The sequence below is a fragment of the Ailuropoda melanoleuca genome, chromosome 1 (assembly GCF_002007445.2).
Source record: "Ailuropoda melanoleuca isolate Jingjing chromosome 1, ASM200744v2, whole genome shotgun sequence".
Taxonomy (NCBI): domain Eukaryota; kingdom Metazoa; phylum Chordata; class Mammalia; order Carnivora; family Ursidae; genus Ailuropoda; species Ailuropoda melanoleuca.
In genome coordinates, this window is record NC_048218.1 from 5,528,767 (window position 1) to 5,546,144 (window position 17,378).

The following is a 17,378-nucleotide window of genomic DNA, read 5'->3' on the forward strand; positions in this document are numbered from 1 at the left end:
ATCCCACCTTGAGAAAGGAACCCTATCTTAATCATGTTTTCATGCCCAGAATACAACATAGTCCCTGACACAAAGACACATTTAAAAAAAAAATACCTACTAAGTGGAGTGGTGCCTGGGTGGCTCAGTGGGTGAAGCGTCTGCCTTCGGGTCAGGTCATGATCTCAGGGTCCAGGGATCGAGCCCCACGTCGGGCTCTTTGCTCAGCCAGGAGCCTACTTCTCCCTCTCCCTTTATCTGCCCCTCCCCCTGCTTGTGCACGCTCGCTCTCTCTCTCTCTCATAATTGGATAAATAAAATATTTTTTAAAAATCAATTAAGTGGAAGAGTGATAGTTAAGTTCTGAGTCTCATCAACCAAATCTTATGAAATGCTATTCTTTGCTGTACAAAATCCAGGCTGCCTTTTTTATTAGGAAATAGGAACGATGAATGAAAACAAAGCTCTCTGATGGGATGATCTCTGCAGTATCTCTGGAAGCGCCACTGGCCCTGGCACCATTATCCTGGGTGGCACTGGAGGGCATTCTGTAAACACTGTTCCATGGAAAGAGGTACCTACTTCTAGGATGTAAGATGAAAATGGATGTATTTCTGTGTCATTACGTCAGAATCATCTTCTCTCCCTCCCCAGGAATGGCGGATCAGGGCATTACTCTGTAATATTTTGTGCCCGACAGCACATGGCTTACATGAAAACCATATTCGTTCATTTACTTACACATTCAATAAATATTTGTTCAGCACCTGCCACATGCAGACAGTAAGATATAGCAGTGAACAATGGTTATACGCACAACACAAACATTTCAGAGAGAAGATACAGTCATGAACTAGAACCTAAATGCAACTCATTATTTCACTGATCTTCGTCTATGCAATAGGAAGAGGTCTTCTCATAATTAATATGAGGGCTGTGATGTAATCAAACATAAATATTTGGTCTTCGTCTCCAGTTCAGGCATACAGCCTCTGAAACCTTGGAATCTCCCAAGCGATAAGAGTGTCTTTTGTGTGCTTTGGAGATGACTTGTGGTTGAAGGACCCCCGACAGCTCCAGGTCTGTATAGCAGAAAGACAAAGACATGATTAGAGGGCTGGAACTTTCAGGCCCATCCCACTCCTACCTTAAGAGAAGGGAAAGGGTCTGGAGTTTGAGTTCCATCACCAATAGCCAATGACATCATCAATCATGCTTATGTAAGAAAACCTTCATAAAATCTCCTAAACAATGGGTTTCAGAGAACTTCTAAGTTGAGGAACACATCAAGGTACTGAAAAAGTAAGATGCCAAGAAAGGACATGGATGCTTCATGCGCCCCACCCCCATACCTTGCTCTATGCCTCTCTTCCATTTGGCTATTTCTGAGTGGTATCCTTCATAGCAAATTAGTAATTGTAAGAAAAGTGTTTTCCTGAGTTCTGTAAGTCATTCTAGCAAATTATTGAAACAGAAAGGGATGGGATTATAGGAACCCCCAACTTTGCAGCCAAGAAGTGTATGGAGAGTGCAATAAGAAATATATTTAGTCTTTGCCCCCATTCTTGGCACAGGGTTCCCAAAACACTTGGAATTTCCTGAAATAAAAAGAGAAGCTTTTTTCATTCATAACAAGGCCCTTTTGATCATATCAGAATTTATGCTAGGGGCACCTGGGTGGCACAGCGGTTAGGCATCTGCCTTCAGCTCAGGGAGTGATCCCGGCATTATAGGATCGAGCCCCACATCAGGCTCCTCCGCTGTGAGCCTGCTTCTTCCTCTCCCACTCCCCCTGCTTGTGTTCCCTCCCTCTCTCTCTCTGGCTGTCTCTATCTCTGTCAAATAAATAAATAAAATCTTTAAAAAAAAAAAAAGAATTTATGCTAAAGAGGTGACTTAGGTCGGGGCCCCTCGATAGCCTGTGAGGGGCTGGTCACCAGGAAGACCAAGTGATATGAAGGCTGGAACTTGCAGTCCCGCACATAGACTTCCAGGAAAGGGGTTACGGGGTTGGACATTAAGCTCTGTGAGAACTCAGGAACAAGATCATGAGCTTCTGGGTGAGTGAGCACATCCACGTCAAGGTGCTCAGGGAACGGCAATGCTGGAAAAGGCCTAGAAGCTTCACACAAGCTTCCCATTCCTGGCCCTGTGCATGGCTTCCTTTTGGCTTTTCCCAAGTTGTATCCTTTATAATAAACTAATAAATGAAAGTGAAGTGGTTTCCTGAGCTTTGTGATCTAAGTTGAGGCTCACAGGAACCCAGATTTACAGCTGGTCAGTCAGAAGTACAGGTGGCCTGGAGTTGGGATTGATGTCTGAAATAGGGGCAGTCTGTGGGACTGAGCCCTTAGCTGTGGGGTCTGACCCTAACTCTGGATAGTTCGTGTCAGAACTGAATTGAATTGAGGACACCGGGCTGGCTTTCTCAGAAAATGTAATTGCTTGGTGCAGAAAACCTCGCAGATTGGGTGTTAGAAGTGCAGTGAGTAAAAACGGTTCAAACATTTTGGAGAAATTTGTGTGTACTTATCCCAAAGTTGTGTGTTTATAGGCAAAGTGGGAAGAGATGGCTCTCCATATAACAGAATTTGACATAGGGAAGACGACTGGGGGAAATTTCTGTGATCAAGTGTATATTCTATTCCTTTTTTATGATAATTTTTATTATGTTATGTTAAGTCACCATACAGTACATCCCTAGATTTTGATGTAAAGTTCCATGATTCATTACTTGTGTATAATACCCAGTGCACCATGCAATACGTGCCCTCCTTAATACCCATCACCAGCCTATCCCATTCCCCCATGCCCCTCCCCTCCTGAAGCCCTCAGTTTGTTTCCCAGAGTCCACAGTCTCTCATGGTTCATCCCCCCTTCTGTTTACCCCCCCTTTCTTTATCCCTTTCTTCTCCTACCGATTTTCCTGCTTCTTATGTTCCATAGATGAGTGAAACCTTATGGTAATTGTCTTTCTCTGCTTGACTTATTTCACTTAGCATTATCTCCTCCAGTCCCATCCATGTTGCTGCAAATGTTGTGAAATTGTTCTTTTTGATGGCTGAGTAATATTCCATCGTATATATGGACCACATCTTCTTAATCCAATCATCTGTTGAAGGGCATCTCGGCTCCTTCCACAATTTAGCTATTGTGGACAATGCTGCTATGAACATTGGGGTGCATATGGCCCTTCTCTTCACTACGTCTGTATCTTTGGGGTAAATACCCAGTAGTGCAATGGCTGGATCATAAGGTAGCTCAATTTTTAACTTTTTAAGGGACCTCCACACTCTTGTCCAAAGTGGCTGTACCAACTTGCATTCCTACCAACAGTGTAAGAGAGGAGTCCAATTCTTGGTTTCAGCTCAGGTCATGATCTCAGGGTCATGAGATCAAACATCAGGCTCTATGATCAGTGTGGAGTCTACTTAGGATTCTCTCTTTTCCTCTCCCTCTGCACCTCCTCTCCGTGCTCTCTCTCTCTAAATAAATAAATAAATCTTTAATAAATAAATAAATAGAAACAAACCCTGAAAATCGTCGGGTCTAACGTCTGTGCCGCAGATACGAGGACACTGAGGCTCGGCATGATTAGAGGATTTTCAACAGTTCACCAGAGTAGTTAGTGGCAGAACCAGATCTAAGAGCCAGGTAGACTGTCCAGGTGGTCTTATTTAAGACTGTAAATCTTGGGGCGCCTGGGTGGCACAGTGGTTAAGCGTCTGCCTTCGGCTCAGGGCGTGATCCCAGTGTTATGGGATCGAGCCCCACATCAGGCTCCTCCGCTGTGAGCCTGCTTCTTCCTCTCCCACTCCCCCTGCTTGTGTTCCCTCTCTCTCTGGCTGTCTCTATCTCTGTCAAATAAATAAATAAAATCTTTAAAAAAAAAAAAGACTGTAAATCTTGGTTAAAAAGAAAAACAGAAAGCAGGGAACCCTCAAGGAATGATGCTCAAAAAACAAAAAAAATCACTATTTTCAGATAAGTTGTATAAGCAGAGGTTCTGACACCTAACATGTTGATTTTGAGAAAAGGCTGGTAGGTCGAGAATGATTCTTATGGTCCTGATTGAAGGCTGGAAAATAAATAGACCATCCTGTTCTTTCTTGAGAACGCTTTCTTTTTGGCTGGTCCGATTATGACAAAAGTATCCAAGCTCCTCATCCCATCAGTTCCACACAGTTTTGAAATCTACATACCTCACTGGGAGCAGCGACCAGAGTTCTGATCTGCACAACCATGACCTACAAGATTTACCGGCCATCTGCAAGGTCTCATTCTTCTTCAAAGGACCTAACAAGGTGCCGTAAGTATTGGACTCTTCAGACCTAATCTAGGTTTTCATATTGGGTTCCTCTCTTGTTAACTGAATAGCAGTAAATGGAGAACAGAGCACTTAATGGTCGGAATAAAACTGGGAAACACATTTGGGAGACATGTGGACGCTCAGCGCATGCAGGGTACCCTCGGGCTGCTGCAGGTGAAAGAAAAAAGAATGGCTTTTAATTTCCTTAATGGATGTGGCAATTTGCTTCTTCTAGTCAAGAATCAGTGTAAATTAGTTGCCTTTAACAACTGCCAGCCGTTGAAATTAATTCTTGGTTACTTATTTCCTAAATGGAAAATACCTATTAGCATGAATATTCAAACGGCACTCCAGGCCATTAAAACCTCATTTGTTCTACAAACAGAACACTTGAGGATTTTGGAACCAGCCACTTTTAAGTAGCATCAACAACAGAAACTTCTAGATCTCCGAAGTTAGTCTTTTGAGCTCACAATGAGAGATAGGACTGTATCCATTTACCAGAGTAGTTCTGCTGAAGAGCTGGGAATTTGCTTTCTCCCTGACTTCCCAAGATTGTTTGACTTCTGAACTCTATAATAAATCCCAACTTTGTGACAGCGGTCAGTGGAGCTTGGACCAAATTGTTTGTCTCCTGTGATTCAGCAGAGTGACCACCTAGAGATGTACTGGGAGCACCAGTGAGTTTCTTGGATTCTGCCAAGATTTTTATAGCTCCAGAAGATGACTTCTGCCAGAGAATCTCCGTGCTGCAGCAGTCTCGAAGGAAAGTCACTGACTGCCAGAGAGTTCAGAACATAGAAAGACTAAGAAACATTAAACTCGGAAACCCCTGGAGAAGGGGCACAGATTTCCCAAGTGGGCTGTCAGGCCATAACCACTGATTTCTTGTCATATTTCTTTTGACTGATGCCATCTGGCTATGTTGTTCCAGGAAGAGCCTGTCCAGGGAGGGTGGGGAGAAAGACCAAGGAAAGGGGTCTCTGAGGCAGTGAGAGCATAAGCATGGGTGTACTCTCCCCTCTGGCCCAATACAAAGAATTTGCCCTCTCTTTTATGGCCAATGTGTGGACTAATAAAATGTATGTGACTCTTTGTGGCCATAGACACAGAAACTGGAGGGATGCAGCCACAAGCCAAGGAACACTTGGGGCCACCAGGAGCCAGAGGAGACGTGGAAGGCGCGTCCAAGGGAGTGTCTCAGGGAGCATGGCTGTGCTGACACCTTGACTTTGGACTTCTTCTCCGGAACCCAGAGGATACATTGTTGCTGTTGTAAGCCACCCAGCTGGGGGCCCTTTGTTCTGGCAGCCCCAGGACACTAACAGATGGAGTGAGCAGAAGACACCTCTGACCACCGTCTTTCCATCAACTCTTCAGGAACCTACATGACATCATTGGGCATGAACCCTTGCGTGTCTTTTTTTTTTATAATAATTTTTTATTAGGTTATGTTAGTCACCATACAGTATACCCTTAGTTTTTGACGTAAAGTTCCATGATTCATTGTTTGCGTATAACACCCAGTGCACCACGCAATATGTGCCCTCCTTAATACCCATCACCGGCTTATCCCAGTCCCGCACCCCTCTCCCCTCTGAAGCCCTCAGTTTGTTTGTGTGTCTTAAAAGTTTTTCAGTTTTCAGAAGCTTCGTATTAAAATGTGTTCATTTAAAATGCTAAAAAGCTTAGTGGATATTAGTTTTCCAAACATGATAGCCAGCAAAATAACAAGAACTTACAGCCATGAAATCCCAGGTAGATGCCTTTAAGGGAGACACAGAGTACAGGGTGGAGGCCAGGGGCCTGCTTGCTGGAGGCCAAGACAGGAGGCCTGTGAAGCAAAGGTCAGCCACTGACCATTTCTGCATCACACACACACACACACACACACACACACACACACACACACCGTGACAACGAAAAATGACTTTTCATTGAAAAGTGACTTTTAAATCCGTAACAGTTCCTTCTATTTTCCCCAAGAGCTGAATGTGCCTTATGATTGTTACATAGTTTCTAATGACTCACAAAATCTATGAATCTTTAATTTGCAATTGATGCACAGAGCCCAGCTGCGAGCTCCCTGGGAGATGTTTACCGAGGCTGTCATTGGGTTTTCCTAATTAGACGCTCTGGAGCACAGATCTACTTAGGACATGCGTCTCGTATGTGAAAACAACCACCCCACAAATCCAATGCAACTGGCACTTTGCTTTATCCGCAGACCATCAGTGGAAGTTAGCTGAAATAATTTAAAGAGGCAGTTATGTGCTGCTGGCAAAAAATGAAAAATAAATCAGGATTCCATGGCTCTTAGCTACCCTGAGCCAAAAGTACGCTGGGCTGCAGCAGTTTCCTTCCATCTGAAGTTGATTGTGCATGCTTTCAAATGGTGGCAGAACCCTTGGGAATGGCCTTCTAGAGCAGAAGCACTTTGGGGGAGGTGCAGGGGTACCAAGAGTGTTTGTGTATCCTGACTCGGTGGGTCAGCCCAAGGGGAGGGAGATATGGGGCTGAAGAGAAGCTGGCCCTCTCCCAGGAGAAGTGGATGTGGTCTGTGGTTTATTAAAGGTTTGGCTCCAGGCTATAGGGGGCCTGTATGGCAAAGATTTTAGGATTTACCCTTCGGACAGACATGGGATTGCTGGCCAAACCTCAGGCCATCTGTATTCATGACCTTGCTGTATTCAAGACAAACCAGGACTCTCAGAAAATGGGAATAGATAACAAACTCGTGAGTACATGGAACATTCTAGAAATCCACACAGCCAAATATTCTGTTGGATTACTTTTTAAGCACATGCTACCTAATTAAGCAAATCCGAATCTTTGCAAAGATATTGGTGACTTAAAGGAATAGAAGTTACCCCATCAGAAGAGATATTTGGGAATCAGCTCACAGGTGTGGCTGAGGAGAGCCGTGGTGCCCAGGAAAGTCCAGAGCAGAAGGGGCATTTGCAAAATGAAAGCATATCAACTTGAAAGGGGTGGCTCGACCAAGTAACGTAAGGGAGTTAAAGGCTATTTCAAGTCCAAGCAAGTACGTAGACCCACTCCTCCCAGGGGCAAGCATTCCCACTAACAGCCATAACTTACCATTGTGCTCCATGAAGACACAGCAAGGGGCATTCGACAGAATCGGCAGAAAGTCTCAAGCACACCGTAACTCCAAAGTGGATTTTCAATGACTTGCAACATCACACCCAACATTTATCCTTCTAGATCTTTGGAAACACTTGGTAAGTCTTTGTGAGTCTTGGAGGCTACTGTTTCCTGAGTTCTCTCAACAGAGGCCCTGATCCACAGAAAGTGAACTTCTGTGTCAAAGCCCCAGATGCGCTGGGGAAGGGGGCGGATGTTGAAAGAGGAAGCAAATACTGTGCTAAAAAAGAAAAACCCTTATGCTGTCATTAGAAAGAAAGTAGTCATGGCTCTCAACTCCTTAAAGAAACAGTGTTCGACAAATTAACTTTGAACCTGCTTTCTGAGAGCTCAGTATAACCATCAATTAAAAGGTCATCTACCCTGGCTATGCCCTCCAGCAAACATCCTCACTTAAAAGGCTTCTCAGCATTTCAGAGATTTTGTTTGCACTAGATAAAAGCTGCTTTAGAACGCAAAGGTCACATTTTCAGTGATTTATCTTTTAAAAGGAGACATGCTGGGTGTGTTTTAAATAAAGCAGTCCTGGAAGAGATTGTGAGAAAATCTTTAACTGGCCGGTTGATGGATGCCGGCTTGGGGAGGACTGGCTCCCTAAACTGCTTTGGGCACAGCCAGCAGAGAGCTGCCATCTTTGATCCTTGCCAAGAAAATTGATTTCGTTTTCCTCCTCTCTTAATGTAATGGCACTCGCTTAGGGTGGGCCCACTACATGCCCAGTGGGTCCCCTGCCTTCTCTCCAATCTTCACGGCAGCACCAGGAAGCAGATGTTGTCCTCTCCGATCTGCTGACTTGGAGACCTTGAATCACTCGCTTATTTGCAGACACGAGACTTGAAACCAGGCCCTTCCAGCTCCCATGCCTTGGGCTCACTGGGCACTCGATCCCTCATTATAGCCCTTGGGATTGTGCACCCCGACCTGCCACCATGCACTGAAACTAAGGTCTGGCAATGATTTATTCACTCAGCTTCACTAGCTGAGCACTGAATATTCACAGGTAACAAAAAATTTCAAAAAAAAGAGCAAAAATTAGTTCTTGGCCTTAGGGAACTCAAAACACTTTAGAAGATTAGGACTGTGATGGCTAATTTTTAAAAAGATTTTATTTATTTATTTATTTATTTATTTATTTATTTATTTATTTATTTGACAGAGAGAGGGAGCGAGTGAGCACAAGCAGGGGGAGATGCAGGGGGACAGGGAGAAGCTGGCTCCCCACTGAGCAACGAGCCGGACGTGGGGCTCCATCCCAGAACCCTGGGATCGTGACCTGAGCTGAAAACAGATGCTTAATGGACTGAGCCACCCAGGTGCCCCATGATGGCTAATTTTATGGGTCAACTTGACTGGGGCACGAATGTCCAGTATTTGGTCAAACGTTATTCAGGGTGTGTCTGTAAGGATGCTTCTGGATGAAATCAAAACTTGAATCCGCAGACTGAGTATAGTCCATTGTCTTTGTCCATGTGGGTGGGTCTGGTCCAACCAGTTAAAGTCCTGAATTGAACAAAAGGACTACATGAGAGAGCTTCTCTCTCTGCCTGACTACAGCTGGGACACCGGTCTTCTGCCTTCAGACTTGGACGTGGAGTAGAGCTCCACCATCAGCTCTCCTGGGTGCCCAGCTGGCTGACTGCAGACTCATCAGCCTCCATGATGACATGAGCCAATTATCGACATATCCTAATGCTTCTGTTTCCCTGGAGATCCCTGACGAACACAGGACTCCTCCATGCTCCTCAAGTCATTTTCCTGATCATTTCAGTGGGCAGCGGCATCAGGAACCAGCGCTGGGAGAAGGTGTTATTAGACGGAAGGTGGGGTACTTTGATCTACAGCCCTCAATGTGAGCCATGCATTGGTCAAAAGTGGGCTCAAGCCTTGACTCTAAGCCTCGGTTTTCCCATCTGAAAATCAAGGGAATAATAATAGTAATAGCTATCTCAAAGATTGTGACAATTCCACGCGCAGGAGGAGACAGCGCATTCAAAGTATTTTGCTCCAGCCCAACAGGTGTTCCTGTAACGTGTGCTTACTTACTGAATGCTGGTTATTCCTGGGACAGTAAGTGTCACCATTAAAGATGCATTCACTGGGCCTTGCAAACTTTAAGATCTTCTCAAGCTCATGGAATAAATTCAAATAACTCTGCATTTAAGCCCTTCTTCGTGTAAAGTACTTTAACAAACCTTAGTGGACCACCAGCAAAGAACAAGGCCCTATGTCATGGAGAAAAAGGATCAGACAGCGTGGAAAGAGAGTGGGGATGGGAAGGAGGCAGATGGGAGAGAGCTGAAAATGCAGGGAGGGGGGTGTCTGAGACAAAATTCCCCTGCTGCACAATTTCACCGACAGCCAGCCCAGGGACCCTTAGTTATTACCTACTATTTCAAAAATCCGGGCAAATCCCTACTGCTAATAATGATGAATAATAAAAAACATAATAAACAATGTCTATCAGGAGCCCGAATCTGTGCTAAGTGGCTCCATATAAACGTAATGTTGCTTTCCTTGGTGTTACGCTGATTTCATTCCTGTAAGACTACGGGGGCTCATGAGTCAGTTGCAACACAGCACTGAGCAACATTGGGGGTTTTGCTCACCAGGATTCTGATGACAGTCCTCTTTGGGAGGGAATCCCCACGTTATGTGGATCTTGGTGGACAGCAATGCCGGGCGTGTCACACTGACTGCTACTAAGTGGGCTCGTGACCTCCACTAGACCAGCAAGAAGCTCCTGCCTGAGCCGCTGCATCCAAGAGATCTGCTGGGATGGAGAAGAAAATTGCTCACAGTGGCTGCCACACAGAGACAGGTGTCCAGGGCAGCCTCTGCCCCCCGCACACATCAGGACTGGCATTAGGTATCCAGGAGTGCTGACAGCATCAACACTGACGTCCAGACTGGCCGCCCCTGGACTCCAGCGCTGCTGCTGAGTCAACCTAATCCCTGTCCTTCTCTGAGCTGGATTCTCCAGGCTTCCCTTCAGTTCTGGAAGCTTCCAGTGAATTCCTCTCTGGTTCACTCTAGAGGTCTTGACGGTTATTTCACTAACAAAAAGGCCCTCAAAATGGAAATAGATGTGGTAATATCTGGGCCAGTGACTAGTTTACATTTTCTATCAGCGTCTACATTACTAACATGTATTTATTAGTTTGCTGCACAAATACCACGGACAGCCCCCTGTGTGCTCGTTCTACAAGGTCGTATGAACAAAGACATACAGCCTTAGATTTATGTAGGTCTTCATCAGCAATTAAAGGACATGCCATATTTCACGGAGCCAGCTTTCTCTGCAACAAACTAGTAACGCGCTCAAGGACACGGAGGATTAGCTATAACTGATGCGGTTGGACCTTCCTTCCATGTCTGTGCTTCAAAAGTCTTACTTCCCAACCTGCAATTTTAATAATTGACCTGAGTGACCACACAGATGGGTTTGACCTTGTACTCTAACCACAGGAAAGGGCTTTGTGGAGAGAGGAGCAAATTCATGAAGCCCTGGGTCTCCGTGGTTGTGGAAACGTTCAGCTACTTGGAAGAACAGCACCGACCGCAGAGGACGCAGTGATCCCAGTTCTCTTCCGAAGACACGTATCCTTGCTCCGCTCCCTGGCCTGGCTTGGACGGTCATCAGGAATGAGGAAAAATTGGAAGCTTCTCTCCATTCCACTCAGCTGCTTTTCCGTGGAATCTAACTGCGGGGTAGGTGCGTGATGGATAACCTGCAGAGGCGGCCGCATAGAGGGCCCCGGGCCGGGCGCGCATCGCACACAAGCGATCTCATCAACACGCGCGGGCCAGCGGGCCGAGGCGGTAGAAACGCAGCCGCGGCCGAACTGACGGCCGGGCTCCGGTGTTCCCACCCCCGCACACTCTGCTTGTGCCTGTGCTGCTCCCCCCGCGCCAGGCGGCAGCTGTGACATCACAGAGACCTTTGTGTGATCCCTTCCTGCTGCGATGACACAGCAGAACCAGGGCATCAACTCAGTTTTTGAGTCTAAAAACAACCTTCGCAAGTCACTGAAGAGACTGTAGTTGACACGAAAAGCCATCTGAGTGACAGAGACCAGAATCCTGAAGGACCCAAGGAAGTGCATTTTACATCATGAACAACAGATTTGGAAGAACATGAGATAAGGTGAGAGCCGGTTTTTCCTGCCCTGTGGAAGTTTTTAATGTCCCCAGGCTGGAATGAAGGGACACAAGAAAGGATGCCTGATAGTTCAAGATCAGTGGGTGTCCTGAGAAGACACTTTAGACCCAGGCTGGTCTGTCCTATGCAGCCAAGTCATGCAGGGAGGGATGTGACAGTTAATGTTAAGTGTGAACTTGGCTGGGCCATGGTGCCCAGTTCTGTGGTCAAACACCAGCCTAGATGTTGCTGTGAAGATATTTTGTAGATATGAGTGACATTTTAGTGGACTTTGAATAAAGCAGATTTGAATGTGGGTGGGCCTCATCTAATCAGTTGAAGGCCTTCCAAGCACATGTTGGGTTTTCCCAAAGAGGAAGTAAATCCAACTTGAGACTGCAGCATAGGAATCCTGCCTGAGATTTCAGCCTGCTGCCCCATGCACCTTGAACTCAGTACTGTGACATCAACACACCTGAATTTCTAGTCTGTTGGCCTGACCTATAGATTTCAGACTTGGTAGTGCTCATAATTATACAATGACATGAACCAATTTCTTAAAATAAATTTCTATCTATCTATCATCTATTCACCCATCTATCTATGGAAGATCTTATCGGTTCTGTTTCTTTGAAGAACACTGAACTATACAAGGGAGAATAACAAATGCCCCCTCCCCACCTGGAGAAGTTTGGGGACCCAGGAGCTGAGGTGTCCTGTGCCTTGCTTCTTAGCTGAGGACCAACATCTGTAGCTTTTTGCCCATCCCAGGTAGTTCGTTGCAGGAGAAGTGACCATTGGGCTAGGCCCACAAACCCCTGCATCAGATGTAGTAGCCAGGGTTCTCCAGAGAACAGGGTAAATAGAGAGATATATAAGAAGAGATTTATTATGAGAATTGGCTCATGGGGTTATGGAGGCTAAAAAGTCCCAGAACCTGTTGTCTGCAAGCCGGGAAGCCAAGAAAGTAGGTAGAATAATTCAGTCCAAGTCTGAACCAGATGGGGCAGGGGTCACTGGTAGAAATCCCAGAGTCCAAGGGGCACAGAGCCAGGAGAGCTGATGTCTGAGGACGGGAGAAAATGCCCCCAAAAGAGACAGAATTCGTCTTGTGTTCCATTTGTTCTATTTGGGCTGTCAGTGGCTTGTGTGGTGCCCCCCACCTTAGAGAGGGCAGGTCTTTTTACTCAGTCTACTGACTCAAATGTGAGTCTCTTCTGGAAACACCTTCACGGACACACCCAGAAATAATGTTTTACCAGCAGCTAGCTATCTGGGCATCTCTGAGCCATCACACAGTCCTTGCTGAGAATCACTCAGTTGATACTAAAGCAGAGGAAAAAAACACCTGCCAGGGGCTCCATGTAGAAAGATCTGGGCGGAGCAGTGACCCCTAATCATACGGAACGTGGAGATCTCAGATGCTCACGAGAGTGGACCATGACATCCAAAACCACGATGCCCCTTTCCACCCCTTTCCACCCAGCCTGTGGCACTTCCTAAACCTACCACCCTTGAAACAGGCTCACCACTCTGGGGAGAAGAGAAGACCCTGAATCACCAGAGGAAACCCTGACCTGGCGGGGATTGTGTTTAATGAACTAGAACTCTCTGCTTCCATCATCTACACGGGCTTAGGATAGACATATGGAAACGAGGCTGCATTGTTTCCATGCTTGGGTGTGAGGACTGAGACTCATGCTCTCTGCAGCGGCTTGCATACTCAGGTGTAAGTCTGTATCTTCACTCAGGAAAGTTAAAAATATATATATTTGTCATAAGTCACAGTGTTTTTTAGTCTGGAGTCCACAGATTCACAGGGAGCCCTCAAATGCTGTAATCATATGTAGTAGCTTGTCCATTGTGGGCTCTTACTTTGATGTCAACCTTCAAAGGCACGAGCATATTCCAAAAGCCCAGATGCTCGTGCTTGCCTCTGGATTTATGATGTTATTAGACCAGGGGATCACCAAAATGGAAGTATTTCACTTGTGCGTTTCTCATAAGAAGGCTTTTCCTGTACCAGTATTGTGCAGGGATCTGTCCAGTACCTGAGTTGTAGAAATACCCTTATCATGAAGCAGGTGGATGACCTGAGGGAAAGACCGATTCTCAAGCCCAGCCTGGTCACATTCTCGTCTCTGGTGAGTTTCTTCCCCTCTGGTGATTGTTTTGAAAATTAAAGAAAACACAAAATGTGGGCTGTAAATGGTAAGTCTAGGCAGAACTGTTATATCCACTGTAATCCAATCCCAGCACTGTGGAATTAGATATTCTCAAATTTTTCACCGCAATTTGCCATGTATGTGTTTGTGTGTATTTTGAAACGGAAGACGAAACTAGGCATGCAGCATTGTAATGTTGCAGCCCATGCCTTGCCTGCTACAAAACACAAAACACACACCTATTTTGTCCACTCAGGATTCATCGGTTTGTACAAACTGGTATTACTGTTTTTGAAAAGACAACTCGTTAATTTTGGAATCTCAGTGAAAATGAGTTCAAAACAGCTGATAGGGCTGGAGGGTGTGGAGCAAAGAATCTCTTCTCTTTTCTCTGTTAAAAAGCTTGATGACTTTCTTATACCAGATCTAGATTCTGGCTCGTGGCCTCAGGCACTGAGCGTGTCATAGCCACTTGGGAGCAAGATGATTACTCTATTAAATTGAGTGCAAAGTCAATCAACTATGTATCATCAAAATAAAAATGCAGCTGCTAAATGTAATTTAGCTCCCCAATGATATGCTTGCATCGGAAGCACAGAAAACCTAATCTAAGATGCCTGGAAGTTTCCTAGCCAGAGGCAGAACAGAGACACCATGATTTAAAGTCATAAAAGTATTTCAAGGAGTCATTCATGGGAAGGATGTTGAATGTTCTTTTTCCCCAATCTTCTGAGTATTCGAGTCTTTTCTAATAGAGTATGACCCATTGTGTCTTCACAAGGTCTTCAAACACACTTTCAAAACAAGGTATGATTAACAGATAATGAGACCATGACAGAATTTTTTTTATTTAAATTCAATTTGCCAACATATAGCACATCATTAGTTTCAGATGTAGTGTTCCATGATTTATCAGCTGCGTGTAACCCCCAGTGTTCATCACATCATGCACCCTCCTCAACACCCATCACCCTGTCTCCCCCTCCCCCACCCACCTTCCTTTCCACAATCCTCAGTTTGTTTCCCAAAGTCTAGAGTCTTTCATGGTTTGTCTCCCTCTCTAAGTTCTTCCCAGTTTTCCCTTCCTTCCCCTATGATCCTCTGTGCTATTTCTTATATTCCAATATGAGTGAAACCATATAATAATTGTCTTTCTCTGACTGACTTATTTCACTCAGCATAATCCCCTCCAGTTCCATCCACATTGATGTAAATGGTCAGTATTCATCCTTTCTGATGGCTGAGTAATATTCCGTTGGCTGAGTAATATTCCGTTGTGTATATGGACCACATCTTCTTTATCCATTTGATGAGGTTGTGGGATATCGGTGAGGTTCACTGGGGTGGAGTCCAGAGCTGATGACCAAGAAAGAATTTTGAGACATCTTTGGTGCAAAATTGGTGGTTTATGAAAGCACGGGGACAGGACCCGTGGGCAGAAAGAGCTGCTGCACTGGGTTGTGAGGGGTGGCTGATTATATACTATGGGGTTGGGGGAGGTAAGGAAAAGGGAGGTTGAGAAAATACTTTCATATGTTAAGGAAGATTCACAGGATACCCTAGGCCTTGCCATTGTCAAGTGAAGGTTGTTTTTCCCTCTAGCAAGACTTAACATTAAGATGGTTGGGCACTTTCTGGAGGCTGCAGATTATAAGGACGTTTAATTGTATCTACATTCCCTTCCGGAAGCTAGGTTAGTGATAGAAATGCTTTCTTTGTTCCTGTAAACTGCTAAAGACACTTGTAAACTGAGGGAGACTCAAGCCCTGCAGGATTGTGGTGTCTATAGGGTAACTATTTCTTTGTCCTTTAGGGCAGCCAGGAGCACTGAGGAATGTCCCGTACATCCCATGGCGGGGGGTCAGTTTCTGCTTTGTCCTCAGCTTGCCTTCTGTTCCCTCATCACATTCATCTGTTGAAGGACATCTCAGCTCCTTCCACAGTCTGGCTATTGTAGACATTGCTGCTATGAACATTGGGGTGCAGGTGCCCCTTCATTTTACTACATCTGTATCTTTGGGGTAAATACCCAGTAATGCAATTGTTGGATTGTAGGGTAGCTCTATTTTCAATGTCCTGAGGAACCTCCGTACTGTTTTCCAGAGTGGCTGCACCAGCTTGCATTCCCACCAACAGTGTTTGTATATCAACGTGAGTTTGACACTCTGAGTAGCTACCTGGAGTCTCTGGAAGCTGTCTGGTGATGCTGAAACATATAAAGCAATGTTGGAATAGCTTTCTGGACTTGTTTATAAGTGATTCCAGAAACACAGCATTCAGTGTTTGATCTAAGCCCCATCTCTAACTTGAGGGGTGAGCTAGAGAGGGCACATGGCTCTCTTTGGTCTCTGTTCTCAACTCTGAATGATTTTAGACAACTTCAGAAATTCAAACCCACCATCAAAGAACACGAACTTGGCACCGGCGAGAAGGATGGGTCTGTCTGTGAAGGAGCACGCTGCTCACTGCTCTCTGCCCGGTGTCAGCCCGTAGGGCTTGTTCTGTGAACTGCCAGACCTCCAACCTTAACCGTGATGGTTTGGAGGTACCATACAGGAACATTTTCCTCTGCCCATCTTCGATTCCTTGGCTGGAATTCTGCAAATTAGGCTGACAAAAAAACAGATTAACAGGAGAAAAACAGACAGAAGCTTACATGCCACATATGGACACATGCGGGTACCCGGTGACGAGGAACTCGAAGGGATCGTTAGAACTTGGTGTTGATAGCATCTTAATGAGAGAACAACACATCCTCAGAGAAGCAATAAGACACAGGAAAGGGACTCGAGCTTCTAGAGGTGGCAAATTCTGGGAAGACAAATATGTGGAGAAACAATGGAAAATAGGACTAGCTAGTAAAGCTTGCTACATAGATTCTTCTGGGGCGGTCTCGGGGCCAGTAAATGTTCAGACGTGTCTCCAGGAATTAACGTCTGTCCTTCCTCATAGTGAGTGCAGGAGGGGACATCTTCACAAATGCATACCCTGCTTTCAGGCAACTGGGCAAGAGCAGAGAGCTTTTCTTATATCTGTTCTGTCTTCAGTTCAAAATAATCCCTATGCCAAAGCGGTATATTTGGGGGCGGCAATATTCGCTACCTTCAGCGCAGTAAGCCAGCTGTGACGGTTTAGCGATACGCGATTTTTTATTGCAAACATACTGATATTTATACACTAAAATAAAAATTATCCATCATTATGGAAAGATATGTATTAATTTCGTATATTCTGTATAAATTGCTGTTATTAAGCAAGATGTTTTTGGAAGTCCTTTTGTTGGAATTAGTTTTATAAATACTGTAGGGCATCACCACCCCACCAGTTCCCAATTAGGCGGTTTTTTTAAAAAGATTATTTATTTATTTATTTATTTATTAGAGAGAGAGCAGAAAGAGAGAGAACATGAGTAGAGGGAGAGGGATAGAGGGAGAAGCAGGCTCCCCGCTGAGCAGGGAGCCCAATGCAGGGCTCAAGCCCAGGACTCCAGGACTATGACCTGAGCTGAAGGCAGATGCTTAACTGACTGAGTCACCCAGGCGCCCTGAATTAGGCATTTATTATCAGAAAACAGAGGACACCAATCAGGAGATTCAAATAATCCCTTGGTTTCTGCTTCATT

General features: G+C 45.2%; 1 long non-coding RNA gene across 1 annotated transcript; it reads right to left on the reverse strand.

The window, feature by feature from the left end:
* Positions 1-253: 253 nt before the first annotated feature.
* LOC117802364 lies at positions 254-7,641 on the reverse strand. Its single transcript, XR_004625624.1, has 3 exons — positions 7,388-7,641; positions 6,031-6,122; positions 254-1,061 (listed from the first exon to the last, which is right to left on the reverse strand). It is a non-coding gene; the product is annotated as an uncharacterized LOC117802364 (long non-coding RNA).
* Between the last annotated feature and the right edge of the window lie 9,737 nt (positions 7,642-17,378).